Source organism: Astyanax mexicanus, chromosome 10 (genome assembly GCF_023375975.1).
Source record: "Astyanax mexicanus isolate ESR-SI-001 chromosome 10, AstMex3_surface, whole genome shotgun sequence".
In the NCBI taxonomy this organism is placed as follows: Eukaryota; Metazoa; Chordata; class Actinopteri; order Characiformes; family Acestrorhamphidae; genus Astyanax; species Astyanax mexicanus.
The window spans coordinates 19,111,943-19,132,555 of NC_064417.1; the positions used below are offsets into that span (position 1 = coordinate 19,111,943).

At 40.6% G+C, this 20,613-nt stretch overlaps 1 protein-coding gene across 1 annotated transcript in view; it reads right to left on the bottom strand.

The window, feature by feature from the left end:
* Positions 1-18,351, bottom strand: part of si:ch211-159i8.4 (matrix-remodeling-associated protein 5) — a 42,784-nt gene extending 24,433 nt beyond the window's left edge. The window contains exon 1 of the mRNA XM_049484345.1: positions 18,105-18,351. The gene's annotated coding sequence lies outside the window, so the exon portion shown is untranslated. The remainder of the gene's footprint in view (positions 1-18,104) is intronic.
* Positions 18,352-20,613: the final 2,262 nt, after the last annotated feature.

A 20,613-nucleotide genomic window follows, 5' to 3' on the forward strand; every position in this document is an offset into this window, starting at 1 on the left:
TAATGCTTACCGTGTGCAGTATCCATCTCACTACATGTACTGTGATCTCCTTATCCACATTTGTGCAATATTTTTAACATGCAATATTTTCCTCACCTTTTTATCTACTATTTATTTTATATTTATTCACTGCTGCTACTCTTTGTGGAATAATACTGGTCACACCCTACCATAATCATATCTCTATGCACTAGATGTATATATATATATTAATTATCTTTATATATTTCGTGTAATTGTTTTTGTATATATAGATTTATTATTATTATTTGTTTAATTTTTTTTCCTGACCTGTTTCTCTGTCCTTTCCTCTGTACTGCTGTAACATTGTAAATTTTACATTTACCATTGTGGGATTAATAAAGGATATCTTTATCTTTATCTTGTTAATACAAAAAGAAAGTCACATGACTCCAGAGCTGATATATATATATATTTTTTGAGCTTTTATTTGGTAAGTTAATACCAATCATCCATTACTGAGTCCCATGCCACCTGGGAAAGGCTCTCCCTTGTGTCCTCGAACTTTTCATCCCTTACGAAAAAGGGCTTCACAGGCACGGAAGTGGAAAGGACCCGTGGTTTTGTCCTTCGTCCCAGAAAGGAAGCTGGTATGTCTTTGTTGATGATTGGCTCCTCAAGCTGCCTTTTCCCCTCACTGCTCTTTGCTGGCTGGCTGTCGTCCACACTGGCCTGAAGGGGGAGCTCCTCTGGGCTTGAGACAGTCTCAGACTGAGCACACTGTCTATCTTCAGAACAGGAAGACAGGTCATCAACGACACTCAGATCTGGAAGCTCTACAGCTGACACTGGAGTGTCTTCAGCCTGAGCATCCTCTATTGTGGTGGATGGTTCCTCAAGCTGGATTTTCTCCTCACAGTCCTGAAGGGGGAGCTCCTCTGGGCTTGACTGAGCACACTGTCCATCTTCAGAAGAAGAAGAAAGGTCATCTATTACTTTGAGCTCTGGAAGCTCTATAGCAGACACTGGAGTGTCTTCAGCCTGAGGATCCTCTATGATGATGATTGGCTCCTCAAGCTGCATTTCCTCCTCACTGCTCTCTGCTAGCTGGATGTCGTCCACACAGTCCTGAAGGGGGAGCTCCTCCGGGCTTGAGACAGGTGCTCTAGTCTCAGACTGAGCACACTGTCCATCTTCAGAAGAGGAAGACAGGTCATCAACCACACTGAGCTCTGGATGCTCTACAGCAGACACTGTTGTGTCTTTAGTCTGAGGATCCTCTATGATGATGATTGGCTCCTCAAGCTGCATTTCCTCCTCACAGTCCAGAAGGGGGAGCTCATCTGGGCTTGAGACAGATGCTCTAGTCTCAGACTGAGCACACTGTCCATCTTCAGAAGAGGAAGAAAGCTCATCCTCCTTCTCCTCACTGTCCTGGCTGGTACCTGGAGTTTTCTTCCGGGAGCTATACCACCACCAGCAGCAGCCGGCGACGGCCAGCACACCTGGAACGATTAACGCTTTCAGCATCTGCACCATGTCTAGTTGTCTGTAGCTATGGGTAGCACTATTCTTTCGAACTGCTCTCTCCAACTGTTATGTACCCCCGTAGTGTTACTAAGTAAACATTATTACTCAACACACGGAGCACGGAGGACAACGTCTTCTTGGATCACCATTCCTTTTTATTGAACTGCCCGAGCTGCAAGTACATTCAGAATCCCCGTGCCCTAGGGGCAATCTGCCCTCAAGTGGTAAGTATAGGTAGGGCCTCTCTAGGTTCATACATAACATATCTCCTCCCCACTAAGATTCATTGTCAATAACACCAACAAAACAAAATAATAATTCTTCTGAAACTTTTAGCATATTCCCCTTAAACTACAAAAGGTTACATTAACAAAGAAAAAGGCGAATATAAATATTACGGCCTATAACCACAACAGAGTTCCAACACTCAACCATTAAACAACATTCTGCAAAAGCAAACATTCTCAACATTTTTTTTTTTCTTTATTTAACGTTCACTAATCTCTGTACCGCACTGGCGGTCGTGTGATCCTCACAGGATTTCGCCGTACAGTCCCTGTTGTCTCTGAATGACCTGTGCGTGTCATTCCTGTAGACTGTGGTGTCTCGGGTGGTGTATGTGTTGTGTGTGTAATTGTCTCTGTATCCTCCATCTGGTGAGACGTACCTGGATCAAATGTGGTACCAGGCGTGGTTGTCTGTGGTAGTGACAGAGGACAACTCACAGTCTCCGGTGGTTCTGACTCGGGCCGAGTCAGCATCTGGTCCACATGACGCTTCCAGACCCCTTGTGTTCCCACATTTACCTTGTAGGACACTGGTCCAGTCTTCTCGATCACCCCAGCTGGCATCCACTTATCCTTCCCCCTCCTATAATCACGCACAAGCACTGGCTCACCAACTGCAAACTGTCTCTGCTTGGAGTGTAGCTGGCGTCTTTGCTGCTGAGCCTCCTGCGACTGGTGCACTGCGCCAGCCACACTGGGTTTCAAGAAATCCAATCGAGAACGCAGCTTGCGCCCGATGAAGAGCATAGCAGGACTTTCTTTGGTAGTCGCATGAGGGGTGTTGCGATAGGTCAGGAGGAACGCATCCAGACGCTGTTGCACTGGTGTAGTTCCTCTGGAAGATTTCAGAGCGTGCTTGAAAGTTTGCACAAAGCGCTCTGCCAAACCATTGGAGGCAGGGTGGTACGGTGCTGAGCGAATGTGTTTGACTCCATTGACTTTCAGAAACGTGCTGAATTCCTCAGAGCAGAATTGAGGGCCGTTGTCGCTTACAAGGCTGTGTGGGATGCCATAGCAACTAAAAAGTCCCCTAAGTACTTGGATGGTTTTGCTGGACGTGGTGCTATCCATGATGTGTACCTCAGGCCATTTGGAGTGTGCGTCCACTACGACCAGGTACATGTTCCCTTCAAATGGACCGGCAAAGTCCACATGTATCCGTTCCCAGGGACTGGATGGCCACATCCACGGGTGTAGGGGTGCTAGGCCAGGGTCTTTCTGCACTCGTTGACATGAGTGGCATGACTTTGCTTGGTGTTCGATCTGAGAGTCGATGCCGGGCCACCAAACATAGCTGCGAGCTAAGCTCTTCATCCTCACTACACCTGGGTGTGCTGAGTGCAGCTCTGTCAGCACCCGGTGTCGCAGTTTGGGTGGCACAATCACTCTCAAACCCCACATGAGGCATCCGTGCTGCACAGTGAGCTCATTGCGGCGCTGGAGGTAAGGCGACAACTCGTCTCCCGCATCCTTTGCAATGGGAAAACGGCCAGTGGTGACCATTTCCATGACAAGGGACAAAGTGGCGTCAGACATGGTATGACGCTTGATCTCAGTGCTACTGACTGGCAAAATGTCCAACTGTGACGTATAGAACACCTCCACTGCACCTTGTTTCTTACTGGGGACCTGAGGGAGCGGTAACCTCGACAGACCATCAGCGTTGGCATGTTGGGCCCCTTTCCTGTACTCGATGGTGTAATTATGAGCAGAGAGCAGGAGCGCCCAGCGTTGCATACGAGCTGCAGCTATGGATGGTGTGCTTTTCACTGGACTGAGGATGGTGGTGAGCGGGCGATGATCAGTGAGCAGAGTGAACGTATTTCCATAAAGATACTGGTGGAACTTACGCACTCCAAAGACGATCGCCAACGCCTCCCTCTCGATCTGCGCATAATTTTGCTCTGCTTTGCTGAGCGTTCTGGATGCATAGGCGATGGGTTTCTCTTCACCACCCGGCAAGACATGAGAGAGTACCGCTCCGACCCCATAGGGTGAGGCATCGCAAGCCAGGCGGAGAGGCAGCTCAGGGTTGTAGTGTGTGAGCACCTCTTGTGTTACCAGGAGTGCTTTGGCTTTCTGGAATGCTAATGCACATACTGACGTCCACTGCCATTTCCTTTCTTTGTTCAGCAGTTCGTTCAACGGCTTAAGCACAGTGGCCAGGTCAGGGATGAAGCGTCCATAGTAGTTAAGCATTCCTAGGAAAGATCGCAGTTGACTCACATTGTCTGGTGCAGGTGCGTCCATGACGGCGCGTACCTTCTCCGGTGACTTGTGGAGCCCAGCAGCGTCGATGATGTGGCCCAGATATTCCACAGACTCCTGAAAGAAGAGACATTTCTCCTGCTTGAGGTGCAGTCCGTATTCCTCTAGCCTACCAAGTACTGCATCCAGAGCTTTCAGGTGTGTCTGCTCGTCAGGACCACTGACAAGTATGTCGTCCAGGTAGCAGTGAGTGTGTGGCAGCCCGAGGAGTACCTGGTCCATGGCCTTCTGGAACAAGGCGGGCGATGACGCTACCCCAAACGGCAAGCGATTGAAACAAAAAAGTCCTTTCTGTGTTGAGATGGTCAGCAACATCTTGGAGCTCTCTTCTACTTCCATCTGCAGATATGCATTGGAAAGATCCAGCTTACTGAAGTGTTGACCTCCAGCGAGGGAAGCAAACAAGTCCTCAATACGTGGAATTGGGTACTTGTCGATGCAGAGAGCTGGGTTGAGGGTGACTTTGAAGTCCCCGCAGAGCCTAACGGTGCCGTCCTTCTTGTTCACAGGCACCACTGGCGTTGCCCAGTCACTATGCTCCACAGGTGAGATGACGCCAAGCTCTGTGAGGCGTTTCAGCTCGGCTTCCACTCGCGGTCGGAGAGCATATGGCACGTTACGTGGTGGGCAGAATTTGGGGACACTGTTCGGTCTGAGAGTGAGCCGGGCTTTCACTCCCTTCATGGTGCCTAACTGATCAGAGAAAATAGCAGCGTGTCTCTTTAACACGGTCTCTAAGCTGTCTGTCTGTGTGAGCCCAATTACATGTACAGTCTTTAAGTCTCTCCAATCCATTTGAATGGCTCTCAGCCACTCCCTGCCAAACAATGGTGGAGCATCCACCTTCACCACATACAGTGGCAAAACAGCCTGTTGCTTGTTCAATGCCACTTGCACTTTAATGACTCCTTCTGCTGCCAAAACCTCTCCTGTGTATGTCTTTAGCATGATCTCAGTAGGTTGCAGAGGAAATTTGTGCAGCTTTCGTTTATACAGTTCAAAAGGAATCAATGACACTGCTGCCCCGGTATCCAATTCCATCTCCATTTCCATTCCATTGACTTTTGGCACTACTGATATGCGTGAATATTTCCCTTTTTGAGACACTGCATACAGCCCCAATTCACTGTCACTATCAGATTTCGTCCTTTCACTTTCACTTTCACTTTCATTTGCCTCGACATGATGAATCTTTTTCTTCTTATCTTTCACGCTGCGTTTGTGTGTATGACTTTTCTGTTCAGGCATTCTCTCTTTGTGTTTACGGTCTCTTTCATGTCTGCCTTTCGATTTACCCCTGCACATTCGTTTCGTGTGGCCCTTCCTCCCGCACTGGTGACACTCGCGATCTTTGTACCAGCAGTCCTCATCACTATGATTTCCCTTCCCACAGCGGTGGCATTTTTCACTGTGCGAAAACACCGCATTCACTTTCAGGGAATTACTTAACTGCTGGACGTCTCGTGCTGCTGTTTCTGCTGACACTGCATGCTCCACTGCTTTCTTGAAAGTGAGACTGTCCTCAGTCAGAAGGCGTTTCTGCACAGCTTCGCACTTTAATCCGCACACAAATCTGTCTCTCAGAGCGTCCTCTAGGTAAGCTCCAAACTCGCAGTGTTCTGATAGCTTTTTTAGCACTGCTACATACTGTGCTACCGATTCTCCTTCCCCCTGATTACGCTTGTGGAACCTGAACCTTTCGGCTATAACAAGCGGTTTCGGCGTGAAGTGATCTTTAAGCACAGTCACTACCTGTTCGTAAGACCTAGTGCCAGGTGCCACGGGAGCCACTAAACTACGAAGCAGTCCATACGTTTTAGGACCCATAACACTGAAGAGTATTGAAACCTTCTTAGCCTCCGGAATGTCATTTGCATCCACATAATGCTCAAAACGTTCAATATACGTTGCCCAATGCTCACCAGACTCATCGAAAACGTCCATATGTCCATATATTCCAGCCATAATGCGTCTTCCCGTAATAACACGCACCGTAGACGAACTCGAAGCCCTAGATGTCGGTGAATCCGATGACGGTTGGCTCCCAGGCGATTAGCACATTAGCAAACCACACACGCGGTGTCCATTCCGGTCTAAAACTCTCACAAAGCCGACGAAACATTCACTGTCAGCCGACGAGAACTGTCCCGAAATCAAATCCCATCCTCGTCGCCAATTTATGTTATGTACCCCCGTAGTGTTACTAAGTAAACATTATTACTCAACACACGGAGCACGGAGGACAACGTCTTCTTGGATCACCATTCCTTTTTATTGAACTGCCCGAGCTGCAAGTACATTCAGAATCCCCGTGCCCTAGGGGCAATCTGCCCTCAAGTGGTAAGTATAGGTAGGGCCTCTCTAGGTTCATACATAACACCAACACCGAACATCCAACAGACCAAAAACTCCAGCCTGCAGCTATTTATGCATTCTGTCGGAATGCTGGTTCAGAATCACACTCAGCCAATCGAATTGCTGGTGACATCATCACCTTAAGAACACTCGTACGAACATTCTACAGCAGCGCAGCCTACGTACACAGTATATATATATACAAACAAACACTATTGTGCAAATGTATTGTGATGATTAAAAAAACTGTGGAAGATTCTTCAGATTGTTCACATGCACAGAAATATTTGCATCGCTAGAAAAATTGGACAATTGGCAAAATTATTAATTTGTATATATTAATAAATATATAAACATACCTCAAAAATTATTTAAAAATTGTATATTATTTAGACCCAATAAAAAAGTTAAATCAAAAAAGGAAACAAAAAAAAAATGAAGTGATACAAATAACTGGAATAATACAGGTTAATAGGCTATGTATTGTTATACTGTTTACTGTTATGTAATGTCAGGAAGTGTTGTGTTTGTTCATGGTTCTGGAGGAGAGATAGATCGTTGCACTGTGTATTTGTTTCATGGTTCTGGAGGAGTGATAGATGGCTGCACTGTGTTTTTGTTGATGGTTAAAACAGCAATAAACCCTCATGAACTTGAAATTGACCTTGGACCCAAACCAAACACCATCCATAAATAAACCCAATCTGACAAAATTCTATACAAAACTAACCTCATTTAAAAAACCTACAAACTGACTCTAGCTCAGGGGTGTCCAAACTACGGCGTGCGGGCCATGTGCAGCCTGTTTCCGTTTTTGGAGCGGCCCACAAAGTATTTTAGAAATAGAATGAAAGTTTGCCCGCTGTTAAGCAGGTTTTTATAATGTGAGATTCTAAGTTTGAACGCTAAGTGTCAGAAACGAGACAAAGAGTCTAAAAACGGAGAGGGTGTGCATTTCTAGCGCAGAAAAACGGGGCAAAGAGTCTAAAAGCGGAGAGGGTGCGCATTTCTAGCGCAGAAAAACGGGCCAAAGAGTATAAAAGCGGAAGGGGTGCGCGTTTCTAGCGCAGAAAAACGGGCCAAAGAGTATAAAAGTGGAGAGAGTCCGCATTTCTAGCGCAGAAAATGGGGCAAAGAGTCTAAATGCTTTAGCTCAGCATTAGCTTAGTGTAGCTTAACCTAGCCTGGCTGGTTAGCGTTCTGGCTGTCAGACGGCAGTAACCAAGCGATTTTCTTTCCCTTTTTTCCACAAAAGAAACAGCGCTGCGGGCTGCGGGCGAGCGTGCCGCGGCTGGGTGCAATTCAATATTTCTCATTCAGCTGACTTAAAAATCACATTAAGCAGAACAATTTTAAGTTTTGTTTTTTACAGTGTAGGATGATGAACAAGGCCAGGATAAAGAAGCCCAATCCAGTCAACACTTTACTTTTAAAGCATAAAGCATCTTAAAATAACAAAATAACAAGAAATCATCTCAACACAACTTGTCTCTCACAGTAACTAATATATAAGACAAGTTTATCTCATAGACTGACAAAGTTACTGAAGAAGATAAATAAGAAATCGTCTGAAAACAATGTTTTATCATCTAAAATCAATGTCATATTATCTAAAAAAAATAAGAACCTGTCTCAATAGAATAAGAAACCAGTTTTCAATATTCAGAAAGCATATTGGGGCACAAAAACATCTGGAAATAAATAATAAAATAATCTACTTAATTTTCCAATCCTAACCACCTCATACTAAACGATCAAGATGACGCCAGCGCGACTAGACTGCAGCTCGACTCTGGAAATTTGTCTGTGACAGAGAAATCGCTAGAAAATCAATGTGTAAGGTTAACATAATGTAAAACATTACAGCCACATTAAGTTATGTGAACTCATTTGTTCTTTTCAATTCCATTTGCCATGACAAGTTTATTGAACATAAGTTCCTTCGTTTTAAATAAAAATAACTTAAAATAACATATTGTCTTAACTTCCTGCGAGTTATTCAAATTTTCCCACGTTTATTCAACTTACGTTTTTAAGTTATTGGTTAAAAAAAGGAAAGTAGGAAGATTTGAAAATGCAGAGAGGTAGAGTGATAGGCAGCAAGTTAGAAAAGACTGGAGTACTTTTTACAACTTTAAAACCGGGGGACATTGGGCTAAACACTTTTTAACCGACGCATAGAAATTAATAATAACAAGGAGCAAAAAACTAAAGGGGATTACTTTCAGCTGCGGAGGGACACGCCTCTCTCAGGACTCCTTGAGGGCGGCGTGAGTCACCAACACTCTAAAAAGTAATTCTGTGTTTTAGACAGGAGAACCAATATTATTAAGTTGAGTGAACTCACCGGCCAGTACAACTCAATTGTTTTCAACCGGAAAACTTAAAAATGTTTGTTGAGCCAATAAAAGAAATTCAACCAACTTTTAGCACAGTGTTGGTTCATGCAGCTTTCCTATAGGCTCCTGGTACCATATATCTGCATATTGGGTGTGGCCTCTCCCTTACTTACCATCTTTGTGTTGTCTGTCGCCCAAAGCTACCTCATCCTGGGCGTGCAGTGATTATAATATATGTGTTGAATGGCAGGCTTCAGTGTTGTAGAGCTGTAAGAGCACATTAACTTTATTCTGTGTTCCTAATCATCACAGTATGCTGACTTTGACCTACAGAATTCACTCTTTACTGAGTTTACTCCTATACTGTCAGTATTGGCAGTTTAATAATAATATACTAAATATGGTTAACTTAAAATGATAAGTTATGTGAATATTACTAAAGTTTTATTACCTTGAAAGTGTGTGCTAAAATAAAGAGGAATTGTTAGTTTATCTGACTAAACAGATCAAAACTAAACACTTAAGTTGTTTTAACTCAGTGCATCAAGTTGAAACAATAAGTAATGAGTATTTGAACAACTTGTTTAACTTAACATCTTGAGTTGATACAAAGGCAGCAGGGGGACTTATGTTGCTGAGTTTAAACAACTTGAAATGTTTTACAGAGTGGCATTAGCATCTCAAAATAATTAGGTACCTCAAATTAATGACTTTGGATTTCAAAATAACAAAATGTTATTTCCAAACCATGAGATGTCACTTCGAAATGAGTAGACAATTTTAAACGAGTGATTACATCTAGAAAGTAGATATGTTAAAACAATTACTTTGTTTTTTCAAAAATAATGACTCAGTTAATCAGAATAATTGTATCTAAACATCAATGAGAAAATATTGCAACATAATGAGAACTATTTTCTGAATATTTAGAAAGCATCTAAAGAAAAAACAAACAAAAAAAAAAAACAAAAAAAACAAATACAATCCCTGCCATGCGGAAAGAGGTGCAGGAATATCAGAGCCAGAGCCACCAGACCTAATAACTTATGACCTAATAGCACTGCACTATCCACTAAATGCACATCACCCAATTATATCACTGCATTACATATTATCTACAATTAGTAATATAGTAATATAGTAATATAGTAGTAATCACTGCACCATGAATATACTTGTATTAATGGTATGTATTATCTGCTGTCTATTGTACTCCTTGTCCATGTTCCTTGTGTCTTGTCTTGCACTATGTCTGTCTAGTGTATGTCTTTGCGAAAAAGTCCTTTTATACTGGAGATCTAGCCTACCAGACTTTTGATGTACTGTACAAACCAGTTTCAGTATAATGACAATAAAGTTACCATATTTTTTTTACTATGAGGCGCACAGGATTATAAGGCGCATTTTAAGCGGCGTCACCATGTTTACCTTCTAATTCATTAGGTCTCGCCACTGGGGGTCAGACAAGTCAAACCAACACTGGATGTTAGTCTACACAGATTTCTCTCCTAAAAAACTTTTCATTTGGGTGAGTAAGGCTCTTCAGTTTATTTACAGTAATGCTAATGCTGCTCCAGCAGTGCTAGCCAGGGTTAGCAGCAGACTACAGGCCGATAATACTTACCACTGAACGGCCAAAAATGCTAATACTGCTGGAGAACTAAACTGAAACCTCTGTATGACGCTGTACTTCAGCAGAGTGGCTTTACTGCTCCTTACAACCTGACTAGTAAAATTCATACATAAGAAGCACTGAATTAAAAGGAGCATTTGACAATTTTTGGAAAAATTTAAGTATTTTAAGGGCACCTTATAGTCTGAAAATAAATAATTTAATTGAATTAAAAAAAAGACATGACAAAATAATGACTTTGTATCACAAAACAATGATTTAGCATTCCAAATTAATAGAGTCATCGTCTATAAATAAAAAGATAATATTTCATAATAATGACAAAACAATGAGAAATCATTTAAAAATAGCTTAATTCCCAAACATTTTCGAAACAATCTCAAAATAATGACTTCGTATTTAAAGGTTTAGTATTTCAAAATAATAAGAAACCATTTCTAAATAAGTAATAATTACATTAATTATCTCTATGATGTCTAATAATGCCTAATGAGAGAGCAATTTACTTAATGATGAAAAAATATTGTATAATTTTATTGGTGAGAATGGGCTCCTCTACCAAGTGCGAGTAGATATGGTAGGATTTTGTTGCTGTTGTTCTGCTATTACTTTTTAGCAGTACTTCTTGGCATGCATATCTTTCGTCACTGCATTTTGCAATACATGGTGACATCCCCATTATACCATGACTAACTGACCACAGAGCACTTCTCCTGACATGAACGGCTACCATGCGGTAAGTGTCATGTGGTAGAGTTATGCTGGAGGGGCATGGTTTCTTAGTACATTTAAAAACAGTAAGTAACTCTCATAAAGTCTGTATTAGTTGAAATGGATGTCTGTAAACTGCATGAGCACAGCACTAATAAGAATAGGGAATGAATACAGAATAAAAGTGTGGAGTTTATTTTAAAATACGACCGTTTTAGGCTTCTCTACATTACTGCTGTGCATTGTGCAACAACAGCGAAGTGAGATATTCAGTGTCACGTCTTTTTCCGCCCACGCAGAACTGCTGAGTCCTCACCAAATAAATCATTGCTTAAGGTTTTTTTTCTTTTTTAGGAAGCACGCAGCATTATTAGCTTCATACCGCAAGCCTCTGCTAGCAAGCCCTCGACAGCCCAATTACACCAGCCATCTTTAAGAGGATGATGACAAGTGCAGAGCTTCCTAAATGCCAAAATATTTCCACTCCAGGGCAAAGAAAGTCAACCAGGCCCACATCTTGTTTTTGTAATACTTGTACTGTAGCTCAAGTTTTCTCAGGACTCCTTCATTCAGAGAGGGTGAACATGGCAAAATATGAGGCTTGATTTATTATGTCAGTGGCACGATAATGACCCGTGATGGTTTGGATAATTTTGGAAAATGCGCTCCCCCGGCTACCCCGCCACATGTTGATGAAATTATCTGCCTTTTACTCCAGCAGGAACAGAGGAACTGCTGAAATATGTTAAACCAGTCTATTCTGTGCCAACACATTGTGCATTGTGCCACATTTGAACAATACCTCCTATACAATACATTCAAAAGTTCAGAATCTCCTCTCACACTACAGGACCTTATACAGTAACAGCTAATACAATGCTTTTACTGTGTTATTAACATGTTATTACTATTGTGTTAATGCAAATATGGGGCCTCACTTTCTTTAAAGTGTCTCTAATAACTGTGTCACATGTAAACATTAACAATCCATGTAATACCTGTGTAACTATGGGTGCACTATACATTGTTACATATTAATAACAGTTGTACAGGTTATGTAATTACAGATGTGTATAAAGGTCAGTTATACATAGCAGACTCTGTTGTCCATCTTCTTACAATGTAACATTCTGACAATGAAATGTGAATAATGATTTTTATAAAGATTTATAAAGTTTTCATAAAGATTTATACACAACACACACACACACAACATGCCCTATTAAGCACAAGTCAAATTTAAGCTGACACATGTAACTACACGTCCTGTAAAACTGTAATAAATCTGTAACAACACAGTTATTAGACACATATTAAAAAGTAGAATTCATACTATTACAAATAGGGAATCACAATATTATTACTTTGTTATTACTATTGTGTTGTTACTAAGTTATTACAAATATGTTCATTACTGTTACTACTGTGTTATTACAATATTAATGTATTACTCTGCTATTGTTATTAAGGTTATTACTATTGTGTTACTACAATGTCATTGCAATTATGTTATAACCATGGTATTACTATCAAATAGTTTCAAAATCCTCAAAAAAAGTTTTTATCTGGTGTGATTGTCATTTCAAATATTCTAAACATTCTACTGTATTTTCATCCATCAGTTTCATTCAAGTATTGCTGAATTATACAAACAAACATCTGAATCTTCACAGGACTGATATATTATAATAAAATTATGCATATCGCAGTGTCAGTGTTAAGAAAATGTATACATTTCCAAGGCGGCAGTACACTGTTTGCATAGTGTTGTGTTTTATATTTGGCAACCCGGGGTGTGGCATTGGGACTAGGGAATGGTGGTGGCTGAGGCTACAACCCACACTTAGCATGTTTCCTTAATATCTGATGATACATCCTAATCATGGTATGAGTTTTTATGAAAAAACATAATCATTAATGGTCCTTTAAATCTAGAGGTTGTAAGTAATTTCTCACTCATTTGGAGTGGTTTTTACCCATTTGTTCCTAATGCAAATAAAAAAAACTGCTATACATTTTTGATTAGATTGAAATCTGGATTATAAAACACTGCTCTTTTTGTTGATCCACCATTGTTAAAGTTTTACCTATGTATTTTTAGAGCAGGATGGGCCATGAATGTTTTGTTATTAAATAAACACAAATCATCACTTTGAATGTATTGATTTTGAGATTTTTAATCTTCTTGAAAGGTACAGTTACAGCCACTGAGCACATTTCTAGCAGATGTAAGAACAGTAGTGTACTTTCCTGTTGTAGAAATGTACCTTGTGTCTGGTTGGAGCAGATCCCAGAAAGCTTAAAGATCTCAGATCTGTAGGAAATCTCAGTATGTGTGGTTCACTGCACTGCAGAAAACTCCATGATGAGCTCTATTAGGGATCAATGGGTTCCACCACTGAACTGCTTCATCTTTACACTGGTGTTTGAATAGGATCCAGGAATGCTTATGGAATATTGCTGTTTTCTCTTAGCTGAGGCTTAAAAGCCAACATATGTAATATGAGTCAGTCATATGCTTCTTATATCTGACACATGCTGTTCTATGAACATTTCACCCAAAGCTCAGCTTTTGGGCTTTAGAATTTGAAGGCTGTAAAGCTGTTTTTTGTGATGCTTTCACTTCCACTTTACTGTAAACGCTGGCCACTAGCCCATAGGTCACCTATGAACCATGACCTTCTGTCACCAGACTTGCATTTGAGTCACTCTCGACACGAACCAGCTCCAGATAAGTGTGTAAGATTAATTGTAACTGAGAAGGCCTATGTGAACATTTAGTCTTTTTAAGCAGATTTAAGCATTTTTGATCTCATTTTTACAATACTGAGAAACTGAGGTGATGTACAGTAACTAAACATGTGCAAGTAAAGAAATGCCTTTTATTGTCTTTCATGTCTTTCAAAATCATTAAAGATCTCATTCATTCAATGTCAACCAGTGAGTTCATGTCCTCACCCACCTTGGCTCAGAACCGCCCACAGACAGAGCTAAACCTGGGCTACAGTATTAGGAGCTCTAGCCTAGATCAGGGTTTCTCAACCGGGGGGCCGCGGACCACCAGAGGGCCGCGATGCACCCTCTAGGGGTCCACAGGCTCATCCTCATATACCGCGATCTGTATTTTTGTGTGCGGCACGTCCACCAGCACAGCGCACCCTATTCATTTCAATAGAGAGAACCACTGCATGAGCGCAGCCCCGCCCTCCAACAAAAAGTTGAAGAGGAGCTGAAAATGGATTTATATAACTATAGATCACAGTGAGGTTGATTAAAAATCCTAAACTTATGATTGACTACACCTGTTGCTTGATTTGAATTAAAAAAACGCCACGGACACGCCCACACACACGGCAAGCCGAGTCATCAGGTGTTCTGTTGAGTTGTGCTACCCTGTCAAACCGTGCTACTCTTATGTGTATATTTAAAGGTAAAAATACAAAAGAAGCACAATATTAGAGCATGTTTTCATGTTTCCATATACTATATTTGGAAAGCCTCAATCACCATTTCAGGGGAAGTTATGGTAGCAAGAGTTTATTATACTCTGTTTTTTTAGATATTTTATTATTGTTATATATATATATATATATGTAGAAAAGGTTGAGAACCCCTGGCCTAGATGAAGCTTACAGCTCTGTTTACAGCTTCTGTTTACAAGCACAGTTTGACAAGGCAGCTCAACTCGACAGAACACCGGTCAAAGCTGGCGCTGTTTGGTTCGGATTTCATGATATAGAGTGGACTCTGGGGCTTCGACATGGTGAAACTGCCCAAGCACCGAATCCGTAAGTCTGAGGTAAGAGTTTAGTTGTGTTAGTTTAGCTGAAAGATAAACTATTAATGCTACGGGGTGGGTGGCGAGGGGAATCACACTGCCGTAGGCATGGGGGCGTCGCAGCCGTGGGTAGGGGGTTATTTCTCGGCCGCAGGGCTGCTCGAGTCTGACGGTAAGTGAAGTTTAAGGGTTAACTTTACCTAGCATTCAGTGCTATATATTTAAAACTAAGGCTGCGTCTCTGAAAACATTTTGTCCTTTGAGTTTCTCTGCTGAAGTGCTGTTAACCAATCAGAGGTGATATATTTGCATGTATGAATATTCATGAGCAAGAGCCAAAACCTCTTTCTTCAGAAACCTCTAATTCAGTGAACTTAAGCAGGGCTAAATAGAAACACGAAAGCACTCACATGGGCACTCACATGGCATTCATTAATACTAGAGACCACAACTAGACATTTTAAAATGAATAAAAAAAACGATGGAATGAGACTTTTAAAAAATATTCTTTCATTTTCTTCTACCTTTCCACTGGATCTGTGCCACTTTTTGGTTAAACATGTGTTTTTTGTGTTTTTCCCATTGGAAAGAATGGTGTACAAAAGTTTGTAGTACCCTTCTTATGTCACATCGGAAAAAAAAAGAATTAGAGGTTGTATTTCTTCTATATTTAATTTTCACATATGCCTATTTATCTAAATCCAAAGTGAAAGAAATGCTGCAGTTTTTGGTCTTTACCCCTGGTTGGGTGTGGAGTTTGGGGGTCTACAGTGGCACTAACCTTTCACAAAGGGGACCTCTACACTAAGTAACACGCAACCAACCACAGCAACCACTTCACTACCCAAGAGACTATAGGAACCACTTAGCCATCTTTTAGTAACTTACCAACATGCAACTCAGTAGTTACCATCTAGTAACACCCTAGCACTGACCAATCACTGAGCAATCCCCTAGCTTCCAAATAGCAACAGCAACACAACAACCCCCTGGGATTCTATAGCAACTGCCTAGAAAACCATATGTCAACTTTACAGCAACCACCTAGAAATTTCCTAGCAGCACAATGGAAACCACTTAGGAAATCATAACCACACTCTAAACAACCCATAAGCAAATCCAATACTTACAAGAACACATAGAACATCTAGACTGAGCAGAACAGCAAGACAATTATCAACATGAGACCTTTAAAAAACATAATGAAAAGAAAAGTTTTCAACAATGGTTAATATGGTTCAACAGATAACACCATTCCATACTAATAAGCTACCACACCATGTAGGAAACTAGGGTTTAATTCCTGCTCTAGGTGACCATGCTGAGCTGTACCAATAGGAATCCTTAGGCAAGACCTCAAACTGCATTTGCCCACCTCTGTATTTTAAGAAGCCTTGTAAGTCACACTGGGTAAGAGTGTAAACTAAATGCTATAAATATTATTTAATTTTATAAGAAAATAAATAATTTATATTGTTCAGTGTTGTACAGATATTGCATACCAACAGTGGTTGACATTAAACTCCAACATTAGACAAATGTTGAATTTTGGTTACTTAACACTATGACATAACCAGCAGCATATCGACATCTAACAACATTAGAATCTCACATTGTATGAACATTATCATTATAGAGTTCAGCAGATGGTGGTATTCTATGTCAACGTAATAAGTCAGTGTATATCCTGGTGAACTGCTGTAATTCTATTCTTTCTATTCTATGTCAAATCTGTGTTGTCATTAGTTGTCACCTTGAACAATGACACATTTAACAAAAACAAACAAACAAAAAAAAAAAACAATGTATATTGATTTTGGAAGATGCCTGAAAGTACAATCAGCTGCAGATGATTGAAACATAGTTTGAGAGGGTTTTGGAAGAGTTGAGTTGTTTGCTAAATATGGCATTGCTCCTGTTAAATTGAATGGGATCACCAAAGCTAAAGAGTCTTCTGAGGCCCATAGAAGAAGGCTGCTGACCCAAATAAGTCTGGGAGGTGGATTTAAAAACAACTAGAAATCTGCCACCCCATTGCACAATACACTGTACAAAATATTAAGTCACTCCCACTTAAAATCATAAAGCAACTAATTTCCTGGCCTTTTTTAAGTTAGTACAACTTTACAGCTCATTTGTTCTCTGTACTTACAAAATTAGGTTGACCTAACAAGTCTTAAATGTTAGCCAAACTTAAATTATTGAACATAGATAGATATCATAGTTTTTTATCATTATCTACTATTTTAAGTTAATATTTTAGTCAGTTAAAATGTAAATATCTCACATTTTAGGTTTACTCAACTGAACTGAGTTTTGTTCACACAACAATATATATATAGGTATTCTCAAAATATTTAGCATATTTTTATAGAACTACCAACACTGACAGCATAATACTGGGGCAGCACAAGAGGGAACTCTAATATGCCACACCTAATATGCAAATATATGGTGCCAGTAGCATTATGGGAAAGCTGTATGAACCAACACTGTAGAAAGAGCATTGATACATGTAGTAAAACTAAAAGTTGGTTGAAATCACATTTTGTCATTGGCTTAACAAGCATTTTTAAAGTTTTAGGTTGAAGTTCTCTGAACTCATTTTATTAAGTTGTACTGACCAGTAACATCACTCAACTTGATAAGATTAGTTCTTCTGACTAAAACACAGAATCACTTTTTAAGAGTTCTTTTTAGAGTTTCACTTTTTAGTTCCACAGTAATTTAGAAGTTAAACAACTACCAACAGGGTCAAATCTGTTTTAGAAAGTTCAGTCCAAGAGCAGCCACAGTTGATGTCAAAGTATTTGCATCTACCTTTACAAAGAATCTGCACGTTTGATTTTCATTGGCTGCAGGAAGGAAACCATTGTTGGCAAATGAAAAAAAAAAAAAATCATCAGGGCAAGACTAAAGTTGGCCAGAACACCTAGAACATCTAGACTGAGCAGAACACCTAGAAAATCACCAGTATGCTTTGCACAGAAGAATTTTGAGTCTTGCTTGAGCTTAATGCTAAAGAACATTTCTGCAAATGTTAATGAGCCTGCAGAGCCCTTTTACAACTTTTCAACTTCCAAAGGAATTACCATTAACATTTTAGGACATGATGAAACAGTTACAACTCTAGAGTAACTCTAAAGCATAATCACTGCACTGCTGATCCTTGGCCAGTAATAAAACAGATCTCAACATGAATGAAATTGTGTTTAATGAAAGCTGCATGCAGTCTGACTTACCTGGAGAGTGGAGGTTATGAATAAAGTTGGTGTATCGATCTCTGCAGTGTGTGTGTGTGTGTGTGTGTTAGGCCAGAACTCTGGCTGTATCACTCTGTGCCGTGTTGTTTCTTGTTATTTCCTCTGTGTGATCCTGACGGGGTGAAGCGCGCTGTGTGTTTGGAGTGATGGAGTGTTAGCTGGAGAGCTTCACTCTCTGCCTCCAGAAGTCCAAACCCTCCACATCTGGAGAAGCGCTTAACTTTCCTCCGCTCTGTTCTGTGGAATGCTGCTGCTGAACTTGGCTTCAGTCCACCCCCTCACTCTCTATCTATCCCTCCCTCTATCCCTCCCTGTTTATCCCTCACTCTCTCTCTCTCTTTCTTCTACACTCGCTCCCTTTGTTACCTGTGGCTCCTGAATGGTGGGTGTAGCTGTTTCCCTGGATCTTCTTCTTACACACACACACAATTCAGTGGCTGTCTGAAAGGTCATCGGGGCACTATACTATATCCGATTTATGTTATTCTGTTTCTTTCATTTTCTTCTTACTTTTCCACTGGATCTGTGCCACTTTTTGGTTAAACATGTGTTTTTTGTGTTTTTTTCCCATTGGAAAGAAGGGTGTACAAATTTTTTTAGTACCCTTCTTATGTCACAGTGGAAAAAAAAATATTAGAGGTTGTATTTCTTCTATATTTAATTTTCACATATGCCTTTTTATCTAAATCCAAAGTGAAAGAAATGCTGCAGTTTTTGGTCTTTACTCCGGGTTGGGTGTGGAGTTTACCGGGGGTCTACCGGAGCACTAACCATCCACAAAGGGGGCCTCTACACTAAGTAACACCCAACCAACCACAGCAATCACTTCACCACACCCTTCACCAAACTAACCAAGACACTATAGGAACCACTTAGCCACATTTTAGTAACTTACCAACATGCATCTCAGTATCTACCATCTAGAAACACCCTAGCACTGACCAATCACTGAGCAATTCCAAATAGCAACAGCTTACACTACAACCCCTTGGAGTCTATAGCAACTGCCTAGAAAACCATATGTCACCTTTACAGCAACCACCATGCAATCCCTCGAGAAACCAATAAGCAACCACCTAGAAATTGCCTAGCAGCACAATGGAAACCACTTAGGAAACCATAACCACACTCTAAACAACCCATAAGCAAATCCAATACTTACAAGAACACATAGAACATCTAGACTGAGCAGAACAGCAAGACAATTATCAATATGCTTTGGCCAGATGAATCTTTAGTTATGCTTGAGTTTAATATACTGAAGGTAATAAGTCTGCAGAGCCTTTTTTCAACTTCCAAAGGAAAGGTTTCAAAAGTGCTGCACATTTAACACACCCAACCAACCACAGCAACCAAGCCCTAACACTTTATTAACTACCCAAAACACCAATGAACCACTTATGCACATCTTAGTAACATACTACCTAGAAACTTCATATCTACCATCTAGTAACACTCTAGCAAACACTGAGCAACCCCTAGCAGCCACAAAGCTACAGCATACAGTACAGCCACCTAGGATTCTATAGCAACTGAAATCTACTGATAAGCTTCACATCAACCACATTGCGAAGCATCACATCACCACCTCCTGGCAACACAAGGAAAACCACCTGGGAAACCATAACAACCGTCTTAACAACCCCTTAGCAACTCCACAGGAACCACTTAGCAACTGCATCAACCTCCTGGGACATCTTAGCAGCCACCTTAGCTTATTTAGAGGCCCACTCACTATTAGTCACCCACTGCTTGTAATGGCACTCTTTTCTTATTCTTCTGCATATTTTTTTTTCTTTAAAAATTCTTTAAGCACTTTCTCTTAAGTAAGAATTGTATATATATATATATTTTTCTATTTACCAGTTTTCTTATTTGTATTTGTTTTGTTTTAATTAATAATTGTATTATCTATACATTTTTTGTATTACCTATATATTTTCTAACAATTTTAAATGTTTTTTTGGTTTTACTTATTTACTGTTTTTTGTATTTTATCATCATTTATTTAAAGCACCATACCAATAAACTTGCCCTTCCTGGGCTTGCAATGCTCTCAGCACTCGGAGGGTGAAGACAAGCACGTCTCCCCTGATTTATGTGAAGTCAGCCACCACCTCTATCCAACTGCCACTAGTGCAACATTACTTGGCATCCAACACACTCTGAGGAAATCACCAGATACCCAGCTCAGGATAATAGATGCCTGTGCCAGACAGGAAGTAGTGAAGGGAGAGAGCAACAGTAGGAACTGAGAAAAACTGTGTAAAATAGCTACTGCAGTCAAATTTCAAAACAGTGGAGAGAGTTGTCTGCCCTGCCCACCCCTCTACAGACGTGAAGCTCACTTGGGTTGCCAATCTGAGGACACCTACCTACACAAATGAGTGCAAGACAAGTTTAATATCTACAACCAAACAGGTATCTAGTGTTACTGACTGTATTTTACATGATAGAGAGATACATACACATCTAAATAGCTAGCTAG